This window comes from Colobus angolensis, unplaced genomic scaffold (genome assembly GCF_000951035.1).
Source record: "Colobus angolensis palliatus isolate OR3802 unplaced genomic scaffold, Cang.pa_1.0 Scaffold132, whole genome shotgun sequence".
Lineage (NCBI taxonomy): Eukaryota > Metazoa > Chordata > Mammalia > Primates > Cercopithecidae > Colobus > Colobus angolensis.
The window spans coordinates 5,669,484-5,690,775 of NW_012114400.1; positions in this window are offsets into that span (position 1 = coordinate 5,669,484).

The following is a 21,292-nucleotide window of genomic DNA, read 5'->3' on the forward strand; positions in this document are numbered from 1 at the left end:
TTATACCTATTGAAGTAAGAAGGTAAGACTTAACATCATAGCAAGACCATTCTGGATGCTGTAGTAACAATAAAGAGCAGAAGAATAAAAAGCAGAAAGGCAGTTAGATGGTTTTTGCTGAAATTCAGGGAGATGATAATGGCATGGGAAATGATAATGGCCATGGGATACAGTATTACAAAATTTTTTGCCAAGGCCTACATTCTGAGCATATGCCAGAATAGAGCTATCATTAACTATAATTACAAAGCCTGTATGAGAAATTATATTATTGTTTCTATTTTGGTTTGGTTGTTTCATTTTTGGCAATGGCAAAAGAAGCATATTTGGATCTCACACTTAAACATGTAGCTGGGAGTTGCCTTTTAAAAATTCAAGTACGTTTTGCTTAGTACATAGTTAGATAAATGAGACTGGATTCAGGCAAGGGCTCAAGGCTGAATACATATTTTCAGAATCATGAAAATAAGATGGTATTATATTTCTAGTCTTGTGACTGAATGAAATCACCTAAGGTATCAGTGTAGATTAACAAATTGTTCAAGGACTAAATTCTGAAACACTTCAACATGAGAACATAAAAGATAAAATGAAACTAAGGAGAAAAGACCAAAAAGTTTAAGAAAAAACAAGTGAATGTGTTGTCCTGAAATCTTTAACATAGTTAAATATTATGTCTAACTACATTTCAAATTGTTAAGCACATTTCTTGCTATAAATTTTTTGGAATTAAAAAAATTATTACAGTAAAATGTACGTAATATAAATTAACCATCTGAACCATTTTAACTATACCATTCAGTAGTATTAAATACAGATATACTGGATGCAATCATCATTACCATCTATGTCCATAACAATTTTCATCTTGTAAAAATGAAATAATAACTACTCACTCCCAGCTTCTCCTCTTCCCTGGCAATCACTGTTCTCCTTTCTATTGCTATGATTTTTCCAGTCTAAGTACCTCATATGAGTGGAATAACACAGTATTTGTATTTTTATTATCAGCTTATTTCACTTAGAATAAGGTCCTTAAGGTCCATCCATATTGTAACATATGTTGAATTTTTTTTGTAAGGCTGAATAACATTCCATTGTGTATATATGACACATTTTTGTCATTAATTCATCTATCAGTGAACATAGTTGCTTCCATGTTTTAGCTATTGCAAGTAATGCTGCTATGAATATTGGTGTACAAACACCACTTTGAGACTCTGTTTTCAATTCTTCTGAGTGTAAACCCAAAAGTGATATTACTGGATGATGCGGTAATTCTGTGTTTAATTTTGAGGAACTGTCATATTGTTTTCCATAGCAGCTGTATGAGGTTTTCCAGTCTCATCTACAGTGCACAATGGTTTCAAATTCTCCACATCCTTGACAACACATTTTTTTAAATACCAGCCTACCAATATGAGGAGGTCTCTCATTGTACATTTAACTTATATTTTTCTGATGATCAGTGATGTTGATGTAATGCATAATATTGACAGAGTGAAAACATACACATAATCATCTCAATGCATAAAAATTGCGTGAAAAAATGTAAAATCCTTTCATGATAAAAAAATTTAAAAAAATCTAGGAATACAAGGAAACTACCTCACCATGAAAAAGCCATATATGAAAATCTCAGAGCAAGATTATACTCAATGGTGAAAAACTGAGGCGTTCTCCTCTAAGATCAGGAGAAAGGCAAGGATAGTTTTTGCCACTCATATGATTTGGCTCCGTGTCCCCACATAAATCTCCTTCCAAATTATAATCCCCATGTATCTTGGGGGGACCTGTAATCCCCACGTGTTGAGGAAGGGGGGTGATTGAATCATGGGGTGGTTTTCCCCATGCTGTTCTCATGAGAGTGAGTGAGTTCTCGTGTGATCTGATGGCTTTTTTCCAGCTTGTACTTCTCTCTTCTGCCACGATGTGAAGAAGGTCCTTGCTTTCCTTTGGCCTTCCATCATGACTGTAAGCTTCTTGAGGCCTCCCCAGCTATGTGGAACTGTGAGTCCATTAAACCTCTTTCCTTTATAAATTACCCAATTGGCCAGGCGCAGTGGCTCACCCCTGTAATCCCAGCACTTTGGGAGGCCACAGCGGGAAGATCACGAGGTCAGAAGTTTGAGATCAGCCTTGCCACCATGGTGAAATCCCATCTATACTAAAAATACAAAAAAATTAGATGGGCATGGTGGTAACCATCTGTAATCCCAGCTACTTGGGAGGCTGAGGCAGGAGAATTGCTTGAACACAGGAACTGGAGGTTGCAGTGAGTCAAGATCGCATCATTGCACTCCAGCCTTGGCAACAGAAAAAGAACCCATCTCGATAAAAACAAATAAATAAATAATAAATAAATAAATTACCCAGTCTCAGGGTAGTATTTTTTTAGCAGTGTCAGAACAGACTAATACAGCCACTTCTCTTCAACAGAGTACTGGAATTTCTAGTCAGAGAGATTCAACAAGAAAAAGAAATTGAAAAGTAGTCAAATTGAAAAGTAAGGACTAAGCTTATCTTTGCTCGGTGATGATATGATTTTTTTATATTATGAAACCTTAAGTATTCCACAAGAAAACTGTTATAGCTAATGAACTAAACAAAGTAGCAGGATACAAAATCAATACACAAAAATTAGTTACATTTCTTCAAAAAAGAACAATCTGAAAAATATATTGCAGACAACTCTATTTACAATGGCATAAACAAATAAAACTTTAAGAATTAACTAAGGAGATGAAAGACTTGCATAACCAAAGCAAAACAATGCTACAAGAAGTGAAAGAAGATATAAATAAACAACAATATGTCCTATGTTCATAGAGTGGCTGACTTAATATTGTTAAGATGTCAATACTACTTAAAAAAGCTATAGATTCAGTGAATTGTCTTTCAATATCCCAATGACATGTTATTTATTTATTTATTTATTTGCAGAAGCAGAAAAACTCTTTCTGGAATTCACATGGATTTTCAAAGCACCTTGAATGGGCAAAATAGAACTGAAAAAGAAAGACAAAGCTGGGGATTCTCACTTCATTATTTCAAAATTTATCACAAAGCTACAGCAATTAAAATAGTATGGTACTTGTATAAATATAGATATACAGCTTAATGGAATAAAATAGAGAGCCCAGAAATAAACCCTCATATATACTCTCAAATTATTTTTGACAAAGTTGACAAGACCATTCAGTATAGAAAAAACAGTCTTCTCATTTAATCATCATTTAACTTGGTCCCTTACAAACATTGTATACAAAAAGTAGTGAAAAATGAATCAAATATCTATATGTAAGATCTAAAACTACAAAATTTGTAGAAGACAACATAGGGAAAAACCATCATGATATTGGATTTTGCAGTGATTTATTGAATGTGACATAAAATGCTCAGTTAACAAAAGAATAAACAGAAAAATTAGACTTCATACATTTTTTTAAATTATTCGTTGAAAGACAATATAAAGAATAAAAAGACAACTTACAGAAGGGAGAATGTATTTGTAAATCATATATGTAATAAGAAATATTCAGAATATACAGAGAACTCCTAAACTCAACAACAGCAGTGAAACAAACAACCCTATTAAAAAATGGGTAGAATAAACATATCTCCAAAGAAGATATACAAATAACTAATAAATAAGCACTTGAAAAGAATTTAAACATCATTAATTTTTGATAAAACTTTTTAAATCTAAACTCAATTATTTCATTTAGTAAAGAATATTTCACTATTCTTCCTTTTCTTGTTTTAAAATTTTATTTTTTGTCATCATAATATATTTTATTCTAAGAGCTGAAAAAAACCTGAAAAAGTCTTATGCATCTCTAATAAACCTGCTTAGTAAATTATACTTTTATAATGTTAAAGTCCATTGTTGCACATAATATTGTTAAATTGATGTCTAATAATACATTATTGTTTAATTACCTAATGCTATAATTGTCAACGTTCCATCAATCTCATATACATTCTGAAAGTAATAATGATGAAAAGTGTGCCAATAATTTTAAAATGTATGCTACTGAATTATCTAAAGTAAAAGAGATTCCATCAGTTATTTTCAATATTTTCCTTTTCTGTATGAATAACAATCCTTAAATAGTTTGGATTCTTAAAAAGTTTCCTGCCAATAACATATTACAGATTTAATTTGTAATGATTATAATAATTATTGTGTTCTTTTTCCATTCCTGGCATTAATTGAAATGTTGTCAACTCTGAATAGAGGTCATTTTAGTTCTGGTATAACATACTGTAACATGTTGTACAACTGATATCTGTAAGCATTTTTTAATTAAGTAATATACAAAAACGAATATTTTGTGATAGGGTAGGTACTTTTTTTCTTGTTTGTAACAAAATTTAACCAACTGAAATTAGTATGCAACTCCCTTTTGAAAAGCTTAAGAAAATTTTTAAAATTCCAACGTAATTCTGTCATTCTTCTATTCCCGTAACTGTAGAGCACTTACAGTTTTATGGATAATTAATTTATGATAGTAATAAAACTGTTGTATAGCAAATCCTAATTTTAGTAGAAATAAATGCAAGATCAATAATCTTCAATGTAAGGAGTCTAACCTTGAGCAGGATACAGTATCAGCTTTTTAAACTTTTACTGGGATATAGCTAGCATCCTTTTACAAATTTTAATGTTTTCACTTAGCAGCAAATATTGGCAAATTGAATATTTGTATTCATTTTATTAATGTTTTAAGTATCTATGTATCAGGTGTGACCAATAGTTACACAAACTTTGAATATGATACTTCATACTCTGGCATAGGTTTTTCAGCAATTATTAAGTTGTGATTTCTTTTGTTTTATGTATATCAAGCCCTACTTGAGAAATTAATACCTTTTAAGTATGTGTTGATATTTTATAAACTATACTTAAGTACAATAATTTCTCATATATTAGCAAGCAGATATTTTGCTAGTGATGCAATTGTATAATAAAATTCAGAAATATAAGTTGCTTTATATTTATATTTATTTTCTTTCTGTTTGACCTATAAAAGTATTATTTTGGATGCAGTACGAAGAAAACCATGGAGAATATAACCATTTGTTGTGCAACTGTGAGCTCTTTTTATTTAATGTAACATAGATATCACAAAGCAAGACACATGGAAGACAAAAATAGTAGAAAGCTATATTCTAAGAACAATGACTCATATTAGTCTTTTTCACAGACTCAAATATGGACAATAGCTGTGTATCCTGCATTGTGATGTCTTTCATTTACTCCATGAAAGCAGAAATATTTGCTAGAAATGAGAAGGTATGTCAAACACAAAGAGATTTGGAGTTTCTTTTATCTGATGGAGTATTTTGTGGCAAATAGGTTATTAGGAAATATAGTTCTTTTTAAGCTGCAAATAAAACTTTTACAAGTTAATATCTGCTATTTCTCCATTTGGAAAAAGTGCATTTGAAATAAAGGCTGGAAGAGATTGAAGAACCAAGTGGTGTGGATATTGGGTGGAGGAGCACTTCACTCACAGATTACGTAAAATGCAAATTCTGTGAAGTAGGTAATTAATATTGACGTACTTAAAATATTTGTTCATCAACGAAGGTGATAAACAACATTGGCTCTCTCTAAGAAATGGTGATTTCTCATGCAAGAGCATTGTAAAATCAGGTGGAAAAGATTATGGCTGTAACAGAGAGGTAATAGTTTGCAGAATTTCTTCTTCTTGCCATGATCAGATTCTATCTTAGTGAACAGAGATCATAGACATTGATTCCATCTTAGTAAACAGCGGTCATAGTCACTGATTCCATCTTAGTAAATAGATATTGTACACGTTGATCATAGCCATTGATTTCATTGCAATAAGTAGAGATCATAGATCATTTTGGCTACCTAAAAAGGAGGCTCTTGGTTGAGATAAGTACATACATGTAGTGACACAACCTCCCACATGAAACCAAATGGGGGTGATGTTTTCCATAATAAAATTATTTTGTATTTATTTTTAAGACTTCTTACAAGGTAGTACTCTACCTCTCATTTTCTTCACCTAAAGAGAAAGGGTTACTGACAAAGAGAGTTTGTTAAAAAGCATTTGGAAGCTATATTTTGTTAAAATGGGGAGTAAGATTTGAATGGATTCTTTGGTGAGTAAGAACATCATCAACAAAACCTGCTGCACATTCCTTGAACATGCTGGAGGGCAAAACAAAATCCCCAACAGATGAAAACTTTCCAAAATAGCTGCTTCTCTGAAAATGTTATAGGGCTTAGATTTGGGACTGTCCACTTACAAGGATCAAAGCAAATAAAATTAGTTCTGTGAAGACATATCCACTTGAGCATCATGTGTCTTTGTTTCAGGAGCACTTTGGCTTCTTTGATGCCATTTTTTAATATTTTAAAAATTCCTTTCTTGAATATGTGTGATTTATGTCTCCTCTGCACTTGTGTGATGTAACATACTTTAGAACAGGAACCAGTCTGTTTATTTTTGTGTTTTGCTGAGGATCCAGCAAAATGTTTGCTTCATTTAAAATTCATTAAATATTATTAATTGGCTTAGATATAATTTATTATAATAATAACTATTATTATTATTTTACTTTAAGTTCTGGGATACATGTGTACAAAGTGCAGTTTTGTTACATAGGTAAACACATGACATGGTGGTTTGCTGCACTTATCAACCCATCATCTACATTAGGTATTTCTCCTAATGCTATTCCTCCCCTAGTCCTCCACACCACGACAGGCCCTGGTGTGTGATGTTCCCCTCCCTGTGACCATGTGTTCTCATTGTTCCATTCTCACTTATGAGTGAGAACATGTGGTGTTTGGTTTTCTGTTTCTGTGTTAGTTTGCTGAGAATGATGGTTTCCAGCTTCATCCACGTCCCTGCAAAAGACATTAACTCATCCTTTTGCAGCCAACAAACATGAAAAAAAGCTCATCATCACTGGTCATTAGAGAAATGCAAATCAAAACCCAATGAGATACCATCTCACATCAGTTAGAATGGCGATCATTAAAAAGTCAGGAAATAACAGATGAACAGGATGTGGACAAATAGGAACGTTTTTACACTATTGGTGGGAGTGTAAATAGTTCAACCATTGTGGAAGACAATGTGACAATTCCTCAAGGATCTAGAACCAGAAATACCATTTGACCCAGGAATCTCATTACTGGGTATATACCTAAAGGATTACAAATCATTCTACTATAAAGACCCATGTACACGTATGTTTATTGCAGCACTTTTCACAATAGCAAAGAGTTGGAACCAATCCAAATGCCCATCAATAATAGACTGGATAAAGAAAATGTGGCACGTATACACCATGGGATACTATGCAGCGATATAATTTGTTTTTAAATGTATTAAACTCATTATATACTTAAAATTTTTCTCTATAATTAATCAGCAAATCACTCTGCAGTGTGTGCATGTGCTTAAACATGCTTGCACATGCCAATTTGCTTTTCAAATTTCACATTTGCTTAAAAAGAATCCTTGCACTTGTGTGTAGAAACTTCTCTGACAGGAATGTTAATATGAATAAGAAAATATAATCTCCTCTTTTTTAGTATCTAAAATTTGAGAAAGGCATTTATGTTTACACATAAATAAAGTATATTACTCAAGAGAAAAAACATTACAAAACTCAGATACAACATTATAATACATTACAGCATGCACAGATATTTTTAGAATTGTCTAGCAGACAGTAGGTCTCAGGAATAAAGATGTAGCAGTTAGCAGAGATAGTAGAGATATTAATGACTAAATCCACTACAATGGTCTAATTTGAACATAAGACTGTGTGTATGTTGGAAAATATTTGATAACTGCTGCTTTGTTAGGATGCTCAATGAGTAACCCACAGCAGAAGTAAGAATTGTGTTTTCCCTTTGCTACTACTACCTTACCTTTAGTCTGTTGCCACTTGGCTAAGAAGTTGTGCGTTTAATATTCAATAGATAAAGAATAACTGCTTACTCTCTCATTATGTAGCAGAAAGTAGTGTCTATGTCTTTGATGCCAAGTGTTTTAAAAAATCCAGAAATAGTTTAAGGTGCATAATCTGTATTGCCAATAACATAAATAATCTGTAAGTGTTGAATACATGTATTTTAATAAATAATAAGTCATTCTGATAAAAATATCCTATGATATCACATTGTGCTCCTATTATGTAATGATGTGGAGAATTTTATGTACAATGTAATTTTCTATATATTACATATACACTATATAATATACTAAATTTCATATGGTAAACACTGCAGAAAACACTCATATTAGGTTCAGAAAGAACCTTGCCATCTTACACATATTTCTTTAACAAGGATATATATCAAGATCTATTTACTTATAAAGACATTTATTATATATCATGTACAATGTTGCTTGTAAATATTGGCATTATATCTAGCCTAGAAATAAAAATTCATGTTGCCCTTGCTATTCCTAGTAAAGTATTGTTTCTTAACCAATTTGAAGCATGTGAGAATCAACTAGGAAGATTTTTTTCAGAACATACTGAATATAATGTCTGCTCCCATTTTCCTATCTGGATGTTGATAACCCTTCCGTTACAGCTGTATGCATAAAACATCTGAAAGGTGACTAATGATATTCCTGATCTCCTTACAAATTGTCTGCCTTCCCATTTGAGAAGCACTGCTATAGGTTTTGATTCAATAATATCAATATGTGCTTATAAATGTAATTAGAAGTAGTCCTCCCCTTACCCTCCCAGGTGCCCTGTATTCACATAGGTATCCTGTGAAAAAAAAAAGTGACTAACATAGAAAATGTCCCTTATGTTATATTCTGTCTTGCTCCTGCATAGCTGAACAGTTAATAATCATGGATTCAGCCTCCTGGAAATAATTACCTCAGCTCTTAGGGCTATCATAAGTAGATATTCAAGAGCTTTTCAAATTGAAAAAAGACATTAAAATATTAATATACATCTTGAAAGGTGAGCTAGTAATATTTAGAAGAATAGTACATATATTATTTTGGAGTACAGCCAAGAAGTCTGAGTAAAGTATCTGCTTATATACAAGCCAGTGTCCTATCAAATGATATTAATTTATTCAATAAACTTTTGACAATTTCTCCTGTATCATATCAGTAGTTTCCAGAGGATTATGTAATTTTTAAAAAAGTTTTTCTAGAGTAAGATTTCATGTAGATATAAATACTGTAACTTCTCTGCCTTAATTTAGATAAGGAATCCTAAAAGCACAAATATACACCATCTTAACTAATACAGCAATCAATTTTGAGAATTAAATAATATAATGATCTGTAACAATAGTTTAAATAAAATAATTGATTATTAATCTTACGTATCAATTTCTGTCAATGCTTTATTGTAAATGTCTGTCAAATTAATAGGCAGAGTGATTCATTAAATCAAGGCTGTTTAGTAAAGATATATATTAAAACACATGTTTACATGCCTCTGTGTCCCAGGAGACAGTGGCAAAATTTTTAGATTATACTTTCATAATCTACACAACATAATAGAGATTATGTGAAAAACATAAAATACAAATGTTTATTACAATACAAAATATAGTTGAGTAAAAAAAAGAAGACTAGATACTGTAAGAATAACTCAGTTACATGGGCTCGAAATAAGATATATTTTAGAAAATTCTTACCAGTTGATTGATCATATTATTTTAAGAGCATGTCAAATAGCCTAACATATAATGATTAGTAAATATGCATTGACACATTTCTAAAGATGACATATTCCATGTATTTCAGTGTGCACTTATGTATATAAGTGTTTGTATATTTTTGTGGACAAAGAGCAAGGAAATATGTCTGTTATCAATATTTAGGAAAAGAGATAGGTATCCTAATTGTGAAGGGTTCCAGAAGTTGAGAATAAGTATGGGTTGCCTATTTAATGTTTTCTTAATCTTAGGTATAAAGAAATTCAAATTTCTCTAAAGACATTTGATGAAATCTTGAAATGAGATGAGTCAATAAAATTCCATTTGGATAATGGATTTGTGTGAAAATTATTTTTCTCCTAAAAATAGATACAGCTGCTAATTACACTTCAGTATATGGGAGGAAAGGTTTTTTTTTGTTAATTGTCTCTTGGATAACAATTCGAAAATAGACTAAATATTAAAACTGACAAACAAACCATTTGATTGCTTCAGATTGGTGACAATGAAATGAAGATTTGCCTGGTCAAGATTGAGGAAGAGTAAGAAAGGCTAGAAAATGTGGGATGCCCTGTTATTTGACCTGTTCCCTGAAGACAGTGACTAAGTCTTAAACTAGTTTATAAGAAATCCAATAGTTGGACAAATATGTTAGTAGCAGACTCAAAAAAAATTGGAGGAGGAAAAAAAAAAAGGAAATCAGAGTATACCAAAGAGAAGTACCTTTTAACCAATTTATTTTTTAGTATAAAACCTCAAAGCTCTGTTCCATGAAGGTGATACAAAAAAAGGTCAACCCTCAAAAGTATAAAGCCCAGTTGAGAAGCTTCTTGATTTTTGCCTTTAAGGCAGAAGTCTACAAACTACAATCCGTGAACCAAATTGGGCCCACCACATCTGTGGTGGTAAGATATAAATGATTTTTCAATTTTTATTTATTTTTAATTTTTTGTAAAAACTTTTTATCTTTTTACATTTCATTTTGTTTTTAATTGATGTATAGTCATATATATTATACATATCTATGGGGTGCAGTGTGATATTCCAATACAGGTATACATTGTGTAATTATTCAGACAGAGTTATTAGTACGTCCATCACTTCAGACACTTGTCATTTATTTGTGATCAGTATATTCAAGACTCTTCTCACTATTTTGACACATATTTTATGGTTAGCTATAGACACTCTACTTTGTAATAGAACATCAGAACTTAATCCTCCCATCTAACTATAGCTTTGTATCCATTAACCAACCTCTCTCCATCCCTGTTACCCCAAACTCTCCCCAGTCTCTAGTAACCACTATTCTCTACTTCTATGAGATGAACGCTTTTAGATTTCATAGGTTAGTGAGATCATGTGGTACTTTTTTTTCTTGGCTTATTTCACTCAATATAATTTCCTCTAGGTTCATCCATGTTGTTGCAAATGACAGAATTTCATTTTTTTTATTTATTAGTTTTTTTAGACTGTGTCTCACTCTGTCACCCAGGTTCAAGCGCAGTGGTAAGATGCCGGCTCAGTCACTACAATCTCTGCCTCCTAAGTTCAAGTGATTCTCCTGTGTGCCTCAGCCTCCTGAGTAGCTGGAATTACAGGTGCACACCACCATGTCCAGTTAATTTTTGTATTTTTAGTAGAGACAGGGTTTGGGACATGTTGGCCAGGCTAGCCTCAAACTCCTGACCTCAGGTGATTCAGCCACCTCGGCCTCCCAAAATGCTGAGATTACAGGCCTGAACCACCATCTGGACAGAATTTAATTCCTTTTTATTGGATGGATAGTATTCCATTGTGTATACATATCACTATTTAAAATTCGGGGTTGGCTCACACCTATAATCTCATTACTTTGGGAGGCAGAGGTGTGCTGATCATGTAAGGCCAGGAGTTCAAGAAAAAACATCTCCCCTGCCCGGAAAACAAAATTAGCCAGGCATGGTGGCACATGCCTGTAATCCCAGCTACTTGGGAGGCTGAAGCAGAGAATCGCTTGAAACCGGGAGACAGAGGTTGCAGTGAGCTGAGATCATACCACTGCACTCAGTATGGGCGAGAGAGTAAGACTCTCTCAAAAAATTAAAAATAAAAATAAACAAATAAGTAAATCAATAAAAATAAAATAAAATTTGTTCACCCACTGATGGATGTTAATTTCATATCTTGGGTAATTGGAAAGAGTGCTGCAATAACCATGGGGATGCAGATATCTCTTTGACATATTGATATATTTTCTATGTATACATACCTAGTAGTGGGACTGTTGAATCATATAGTGGTTATAATTTTATTTTTTGAGGAATCTCCTTTTTTTTTGGTCCATCATGACTGTACTAGCTTACATTCCCATCAAAAGCATATAAGAAATTCATTTTTTCCACATCCTCATCAGCATTCATTATTTTTGTGTATTTTTGATAACAGGCATTCTAACTGGAGTAAGATGACATAACATTGTGGTTTTGATTCACATTCCCTTCATGATCAGTGATGTTAATCATATTTTCATATACCTGTTGGTTGCTTGTATGTCTTATTTTAATAAAAAATAACATTTACAGATATTTTACCCATTTTGAATTAGATCATTTGTTTTCTTGTCTTTTTTGTTGTTGTTACTGAGTTCTGAATATTGACTCCTTTTCAGATGCACAGTTTGTGAATATTTTCTCCTTTTCTGCAGATTATCTCTTTACTCTGTTAATTTTTTCCTTTGCTGTGTAGAAGATTTTTTGGTTTGATGTAGTCCCATTTGTCTATTTTTGCTTTTGTTGCCTGTGTATTTGAAGTCTTATCCAAAGAAACCCTTGCCCAGACCAGTGCCATAAAGGTTTTTCCTTATGTTTTCAAAATTTAAAAGAAAAGAGTATTAGATTTTTGGCAAAAAACATTTGCTCAGATAGTTCAGGAATTGTCTCTTTGCCCACAAATCCTAAAATGTTTACTATCTCACTCTTCATATAAAAGATGGTTGATATGTTTTATAATGTTCTGAGATTACAAATGCCCCTAGCCTAGATACATACCAGCAACAAACATTAATTATGTATGCATTGGACTGACTATCATTGGACACATTTTGGCACAGGTGGCAATTTCAAACTACTTTTGACGACCTTTACCCTAAGCCATGCCTTTGTGTCCAATCAAATGCTTAGTTCAGTTTCATCTCAGAATTAAGAGAATGTATCCAGCCCTTCATTAATGACAATTGGACAATGATCAAAATCCAGAAACATTAAGTTTGAAAAGCACTACTCTGCAAAACTTTCAGTCTTCATGGGGTTTTATTTTAATATTGTGTTTCTTTGAGGCCAATCACCTGCTTCCTTCATGTTTTCTCACTAAAATGCTAAATTGTGCTTATTTTTCTAATGATATAATTTCAATAGGAATGATATGTAGTCATCAATGGGGGTTAGTTCTGAAGTATGTTTGAGAAATAACTTGGGGAAAAATGAAGAAATTCTCTTGAAAAGATCATTTCTGTGTATATCTAAAAAAAAATCATTTTGTAGGAAATTTTCCCTCCTTTGTTTCCAAACTTCAGAAATTAATAAATTATGACCTCTAAATCATATAGCTTGATAAAATTTTCAAGGACTTAGGTTATTTTCTGAACAGGTACCTTGTATATGTGTCAACATCTGTTTATTTTATGTCTAAGGTTTTTTCTCTTTCCTTGAAGAGGGAATGTAACTAACCTTTTATAATGAAAATTTTATATTTGGCTGCAGCTGGTTCTCTCTTTTTGAAATGATACTCTACCTCTCTCTTTCTATCTCGTATAAAATGCCAGAGATTTAATGATCAAAAAATAATTTAGTCATTATATGTGCACACTCTAGCAATATCTACTTCAGATAAACAGTCAAAAATATCTACCTGAAAAACATATATTCTGCTTCTTTTTTACATGTATGAAAATGTACACTTATACGATAAGCTTTAGGAAATATGATACAGGAATTTTTTTTTTAAGTAAAGTTTATTTTAGTCCCTTTAACAATTTATTTGCCCATTTCTTCTTATGAAGCATGTTTTACAAATATAAAGAAAAGTTTCTAGATGTATTAAAAAGGGATACCTAAGATTGGAGTCCGCTGTATTCCAACATTAACCTTTGCAGCTCTGTCAGCAAATCATTGCTTGCAGAAATTTTGCCATTCTGTCCTATGTGAGTTCTACATGAACTGCTGATATTTGAATAGAGAGTTGTAAAGCCTCTAATGAACCAGTTATCAATTTTCAATGAAATGTTTTAGTTACCAACGAAGTAAAAAAACTCCCACATTTTTCCAAATTTGCCTTTTTACGTGAGACACCAAACACATATATATTATCTATCTATCTATCTATCTATCTATCTATCTATCTATCTATCTATCTATCTATTATCTATCTATTCATCTATTTAATCTATTTACTTTAAGTTCAGGACCAAAATTTGCAATTTTAGTAATTGCTATTAACTCAGCAACTTTTGCTGTTTAATTCTAGAGAAAACAGAAGTTTTCAAAATTGGATGAGATGTCTCTACATCATAAGACAATTTAATTTAGCCATTTTTATCCTCACATGTGACCCATCAGTAACTATTATTAAATCAGCATTTTGAACTGGAAAGTCAGATAAATTAACCTGGGTCCTAGTGACTTCTTCTATTACCATTGTTCAATCATTATTACCATTGTTCAATCATTATCATTACTGGATCAGGATTCGGTAAGAGAAGAGCAGTGTTTAGGCCTTCACATTTCTCAGACATAATATTAGGGCTGGATAATGATGCTGTTAAAGCCAATCTGATGGGTAACTGAAGAATGCTGGGTTTTATGCACTTGCAAAATAGCGCTCACAGCAAGTGGGTCATGGAAACAAATAAAGTGACCCAAAGTAAGAGCTTGAGACTTTCAGTGAGTGTGGCAGCTGCTGCCACAGCTCAGAGGCCTCCAGGCATTCCCTGTGCCAGAGCACCTGGAATAAATAAAAAATATGCTTTTCTCTATAGCATAATTACAGCTTCTGAGTTAATATTCCACTACCGGCACTTTATTTTTCATAACAAAAGAAGCTAAAAGGTTTTTCAAAATGTAAAATCCTCAAAGCTGAGGGAAAAGCTATTACCAGTTTTACTTCTGCAAATCCTTTTCACATTCTAAGGATCATATGAGAGGATCTGAAGAATTCTCATGTATTTGTCCCATCCGAGGATTTATCTGCTCTGCAAAACTGGACTTCACTATATACAATAATCTACTGGTCTCCCAAATTGTTGATGTTTGTTGTTGTTGTTCTGGGTTTTTATTTCTATTTTTTTATTTTATGTGTTTGTTAGTTTTGTAATAGGCCATTGTATTGGCAAAAGCAACTTACCCCCACATATAACACATTGGGTCTTCAGCTGAAAATAGACATCTAAATATTTTACTTCAGTTTGGCAGTTGCATTTTGTCTAGTGAAACTTTATTACCCTGCAAAGTAAGGAACTGAAATAAACCCAAAGTGGACTTCAGTCTCTGAGGCTACCAGAAAGTAATTTATATATGGAATTATTATAAATAATTATAATATTTTTAGAATTATTATAAATAATTATAATGTAATTATTATAATGTATAATTATTATAAATAATTTATATGGAATTTAAAGTATATATGGAATTATTATAAATCACTCTAGTAAAACAAATTTCTTTATGTTTTTTCAGTAAATCACTGAAGAAAATAGTTTAGGAGTCCTAAAACTTTTGAGGAATCCCTTGCCACAAGCAGAGCACTGCTTCATAATTCATGCAAATACAAATTTGGAAATTTAGATTCATCTGCTAGAGATGGGTAGGAAAGGAAGGAAGGAAGGAAGGGAGGAAGGGAGGGAGGGAGGGAGGGAAAGGAAACATAGTTTTATAAAGAAAACTTTGCAGACAACAAGGAAAACAAGAATTCAGAATATTTGCAGGATTAAGAGATACAGGAGTTAATAGAACAAATTTATTTTTCTGTTATATATGACTCTACAAAGTGATCAAACATCCTTATTAATTTTAACTTTACTGGATGTATGACAGTATTACAGTGTGAGTGCACTTTAAAAAATTCTTCGGCCGGGCGCGGTGGCTCAAGCCTGTAATCCCAGCACTTCGGGAGGTCGAGACGGGTGGATCACTAGGTCAGGAGATCGAGACCATCCTGAGCTACACGGTGAAACCCCGTCTCTACTAAAAAATACAAAAAAACTAGCCGGGCGAGATGGCGGGCGCCTGTAGTCCCAGCTACTCGGGAGGCTGAGGCAGGAGAATGGCGTAAACCCGGGAGGCGGAGCTTGCAGTGAGCCGAGATCGCGCCACTGCACTCCAGCCTGGGCGACAGAGCGAGACTCCGCCTCCAAAAAAAAAAAAAAAAATTCTTCACACAAATATGTACTATTATTATGTGTCAACTAAAAATAAAAGGAAAAATAAAAATAAAAGGAAAAGTGTATACAAATGAAAAAAAAATCTTGGTTTTCTTATTAGAATTGGCTTTGTTTCTTGTAATAGAGATCTTTTCAAAGGATATCACTTAACAAATGGCCACGACTAGTACTTTCGATAAGTTATTTTTATTGGTTCTGTATCTTGGACTAAACCAGTATCATTATTCTATAGGGTAAAAGCAACACAGGTTATTTCAGCCTGGTGTACCTTTTCAGCATGGTGTAAACTTCCATTCTCTATCCTGTCTCTTTTCTTCCATAAGGTACAATGCAGCCGAATAAGATGCCTCTTATTATATAGTAACCAAATTAGTGACTTTTTTTTTTTTTTTTGAAAGAGTTCCATAGACACTCTGCTTGGAGTATGGAATAGGGTAACCTTAAATTGCCCAGCAGTTCACACTTCAATGAGATTACAAAAGAATTAAAATGAAGTAAGAAAACATGTTTCTTCGAGAACTGATCTTTATGGAATCTTCAGAGGAGACATATTAGGCAGGAAATAATAAAAAGGCTGACCCAAAATGCCAATATCCTGTATGTGTCTATCATCACAAAAAAGTGCAAAATTACCAAGGTAATTGCAGAGTAAGTAGCACGAGTATCACCAGTTTCCACTTCCAAAATTCCCTTAGTTTGTTCATTTTAAACCATATTTCAATTGCTCCTTAGCCTTCTGGGTTTTCAGATTCCCTTGTTCCAGCATTTCCTATATCCTCTTTACCAGCTAACAATATTGTGCACTCATTCCTTTTTGCAGATGAATCCACTAATGAAGGGTCCTGTACGTCTAAAAGCATCACTTTCTCCTTCTTAGGAGTTGTTTTGAGCCAAGAGATGCAGGGGAAGCAAAGGGAGTAGGGAGAGTAGAGAAAGAAGAATGGTTCGCTGAGAGAGAAACTACCTTTAATTCTTGAATTTCTTCTTTCATTTTCAAAAACGTTTCCTTCTGGCTGTACACATCATTTTTATTCTTTTCTTCTTAGAATGATACTTATCCTGTAAATACTAGTAATTCATTTGATTTGAATTAATCCTGATTAAGAACCCTAGAGAATATGCTAATTAATCCAAATTAAAAGAACCATCTTTGACTACTGCAAGAGCGGATTTTCATATACCCATTCCAAATGTGACAGAGTAATATTAGCTTTTTTTGAGAAAGATCTGCCATCAATATTGTTGGCTTCCCACATTTTTCCATCAAAGCCAACAGTCATCCTGATGAAATTTTAGAACCTCAATTACCTACGGTTATTTGATTGTAAAAATCCTGCATTTGGGGTGGGTGGTTCTTCTCCTCACTATTACAAAAGAGTGGCAAGCTAGAAGGGAGATGTTGTGTAATTCAGGGTCTCCCACCTGACTGCTGTATCGAAAGAGTTTCACTCAATTCAGGAACTGTCCGACCTCCTGTCTTTATCACCAACTTTTTGAGGAAATATAATTTTAAAAAGATTCCCTCTCAGCCCAGAAAACCTCTCCACAGAAGTAGAAAAGAAAGAAAACATTTCGTGAATAGGCTTTAAACTAGAATTTGAAATGCATCATAGACAATCAGCTGAAGAGACTGTAAAGAACAACAAAAACGTACCATTTTATATCGCAAAATATATACAATGTATTCTTACTTCATACATGTTCTCAAGATGAATAACTAGTGCTCAAGGAACAGGACTTAATAACACAATTTGGCATAAATATTTCATCCTAAATACACCTGGTAATTGGAATAGCTACATGTGTTTGCTAATTGCCTTTATCAAAGGAAAATGAGGCCAGCTGTGTTGGCTCACACCGGTAATCCCAGCACTTTGGGAGTCCAAGGCAGGTGCATCACTTTAGCTGGATTCGGAGACCAACCTGGGCAACGTGGCGAAACCCAGGCTTTGCAAAAAAATAAAAAATAAAAATAAAAAGACTACGCCTGTGGTCTCAGCTACTCAGGAGACTGAGGTGGAAGTACCGTCTAAGCTTACAAGGCAGAGGTTGTGATGAGCCAAGATCACACCACTGCACTCCAGCAGCCTGGGCTACAGAGAGACACTGTTTTTAAAAAAAAAAAAGAAAAGAAAAGAAAAGAAAAGAAAAGAAAACGAAAGTTCACATCACCTCATGAGAGGAGATAGGTTTGCAATTTGAAGTTGGATGAAAGCTGAAGTTACGTGCCTCATCTCCCATGGAAAATAAGGTACAAAAGTTCTATATTCCTTTATTGCAATTCAATAAGAGGACCCTTAGGTCCCTGAGAAAAAGATTCCTGTGCTGTAAACTGACAAGAAGCTTATTTTGTTTTTTAAAAAGTTCACTTAGATCTCAAAAGGTCAGAGAAAAAAATGAAAACTTATCTAAAATAAATATTTTAAGGAAAAGGAGGTAAGGGAAATTTGTTCCTTCTAGAGCCAAGGGCATTAAATAAAAAATTATTTTTTTTAGATTTTTATTTACCCTTTTAGTGTCTTTGGGTAATTATATACATCCAATCCTGTACACTCATACACATTTGCCCATGAACAAATAAAATAATTAAATAATTATTGATACTTACAAGTTTTCTTTTTGTTCTGAAGAAAAAAAGGTTATTTATTACTTTGCTTAGTGGTGAAAATTAAAAATGGCTTGTTATACTAGGTATAATAATTACAGAGAAACACTAATATATACATTGTTTACAGGACAAAAGGTATAAAATTATATTTGAAAGTATTGTAGTTCCTTCAAACAATAAATTTAATATGAAATATACATTGTTTCATATATGTTAGTTATAATTAAAATTTTCTATTTACCCATTTGAATACTCTTTTGTTTGTGTATGTCTAAATGCATACATATGAAAGTATGATAAATAATTTTCTGTTGATATATGGATAAAGTAGGAAAGGAGTGAAATTAAAAAATTTTCTCTATTTTATTTTGATTATAAAATTGTTTTAAATTTAAGTAATTTATAAAATTATTTTATTCCCAGATTAGGGGCAGTTCCTTGTGTTAATTCTTAGGGTTTTTTGGCATACTATCAAATACGTTTGAAAACATTGCTTACTTTGGAAAAAAATTTTATAATCATTGCTGCTTATTACTATGTGTTTTTGCAATGTTGCGTATAGTTATATCTTACTTTAGATATTACTGTATTATTTCGTATATACTTTTTCATTAATAAGTGCAGCTTTAGCCTGGTTCACTCCTCTCACTTTCTAGTCAGCATTTATTAAGGTGCTTATTCATAGATTTACCCTGGCTTTTTCACAGTTGCAAGCCAGAGTAGAGGATTATTTCCTCCACAAAGCCACTTTACACAAGTCTAAATGCTTTAAGTTTTGTCTAACACCCTCTGACTACAAAGCCTCACAGTTCCTCACGGTGCGTGTTCTTCTCCATTTAAACAAGTAGTAAATCCAATTTTCATCATCTATGGGTGTATTCCTGGTAGTCTTTGGCTAGATGGCTTTGACAGAAATCAGAAGAAAGTGGAAGGCTATCGAGAAAGTGTGGACATCATAGCAATAATCATTGAAGTTATATACTCAAGGAAGATATCCTACAAAATCAAGTGTTTTCAGAAAAATGAAACTAAGAGAATATACCACTATCAGACTCCATTAAAGAAATTATTAAAAGGATCTGGTAAAGAGAGTAATCACATGATGCTAAGATAAAGAGTAACATTGAAAGTATGTTAATACAGTTCCTAGTTTAAATCAATAATAATTATATTATTGTTAAATTAATGTATTATTAATGATAAAATTATTACTTTTAAAACTATTGTAATCTCTAAGACATTTTCACACTCTGATTGAAAATGTAGTAATTGAATATGAAATTCTTTGAAAATATTGTATAATTTATGAGAGGTACAGGCAATAGAGTTTAAAGTTAAGTAAATGTATTTTTTTGCAGGCAGCATTAATGGTAAATGTTTACACTTTTACACTATTCTGAGTTATATAAAGAGTCCTTCCTATTAAAGCTACAACTTATATTGCATTATTTTAAGACCTTTTTGGCCTTATTATGCATTTTCTTGCTTTCTTTTCCCATTATAGATTTAATTTAACTTAGATTTCTACTTTTTGCACAATAGCTACTTAGTTTTAGGCATTCTTTACAGCTATGTAATTTGGACCAATTTATTTAGCTTCCGTAAATTAAGATTTGAGATAATAATACTTTCCTTAGAAGATAACAAAGTTTTAATGAAAAAACTGCATGGATAATTTATAATAATGTCTGAAACACAATTGGTGTGTTGTGAGTACGAGTTATTTTTCTTCCCTTTCCCGTGACTTGACTCCCTATTTCTACATATCACATGGACAAACTTCTTTATGGAGTGACCCTTAGAGTATATAACCGTATCCCAACATTCTAGCCTGTATAGCTGCTAAGGAAGAGGTTCAAAACTTCAGTTTTTATACATGAGTCTGAGATTTAAGAATTAATAACTCAGGGTTGCATGATTTCATATAAGGCATTTCTTCTTTGGTGTCAGTTTATACCACCAGTAAAAAAACAAAACATTTGCAATGTACTCAGGGAAAGAGTAGCATTGTTAAAGTAAGAAGCCCCAGGAAGGTCCTTTCTTCATTATTTTTCTGCTTGTCTAGAAATGCAAAAGTTTTGCAAGCTAGAAACCTGGGAATTTGTACCTCTATGCACAAATCAACATTCTTAGAACGGTGATTCCTTTTTTTCCTACTCCTCACTGCAAACCTACCCTACATCTGCTACATTGTTATTTTTTCTCTTTCTAGCAGAAGAGGGTAGCTTTCAGTAATCAACTGAAAAGGGACATGAATGGCAGAGAACAGAATGGAATGTATTCTTGAGCTTCAAGATTTTAGAAAAGTTTGTTGTTAAGACCTCATACAATAAATGTCAAGGATTGTTTTCTATCTGCTCAGAAAGAGAAACAGAAAATGAGCCAGGATAAGAAACTGTCATTCCTCAGTCCATTAGAGATATTCTACCAGAAAGCCACTTAGCACAGGAATTAGGCTAATAATTATACAACAATTTTACCCTATTGATAGACCTAACTTACATGATCACAACTTCAATACTGAGAAAGAGTAATCAAGTGTATTAACAATAGGATACATTTTTAGAAA